Consider the following 621-nt stretch of genomic DNA (forward strand, 5'->3'; position numbering starts at 1 on the left):
ATTCGTTCGCTGTAGGCCTAGGATGTCCGCTCGCGACAGCAAGCACTGGGGCCAGCCCAGGGAACACAGACACGACCAAGCCCAAGAAGCTCCGCGGGCGGCCACGCAAACCTGAGAATAAAACTCCAAAGCCCACCCCCGCCTCTTCTCGCGGCCTCTCGCTCGCAGAGTCCCGCCTCTTTCTTCGCTGGACTGCACAGAGGGGGCGTGAGAAAGGCGTGGCCTCGTTACGAGTGGCCAACGGCTCCGCCAATCAGGACTTCCTAACCTCCGATTGGCCACCGTCTCTCTGCCTTATCGTTCCATCTCACGGTCCTTATCCGCTCGCGTCATGGACGCTGTGCACCCCAGTCACGTACGCCTCCGCGCTGGAAGATAGTCCCTGCACTCTCCCCGCGCCGTTTGCCAACGGACCTCTGCGTCCCCCCGCTCCCAGGCTTCGAGCTCCACCGTGACACCCCAGTCGCCTTCTGCGGACGCGCGGGAGGGCGACCCGCGGACTGGGAGCTGGCCGCGCCGCGGCTGCGGAGGGATCCACGGCGGCACCGGGCGGGGCGTGGGGCGGGCCGGGGGTGTGGCCTGGAGTGGGCGTGGCCAGCGCGCGGGCGGGGGGCGGAACAT

The sequence above is a fragment of the Rousettus aegyptiacus genome, unplaced genomic scaffold, assembly GCF_014176215.1.
Source record: "Rousettus aegyptiacus isolate mRouAeg1 unplaced genomic scaffold, mRouAeg1.p scaffold_m13_p_16, whole genome shotgun sequence".
Taxonomy (NCBI): Eukaryota; Metazoa; Chordata; class Mammalia; order Chiroptera; family Pteropodidae; genus Rousettus; species Rousettus aegyptiacus.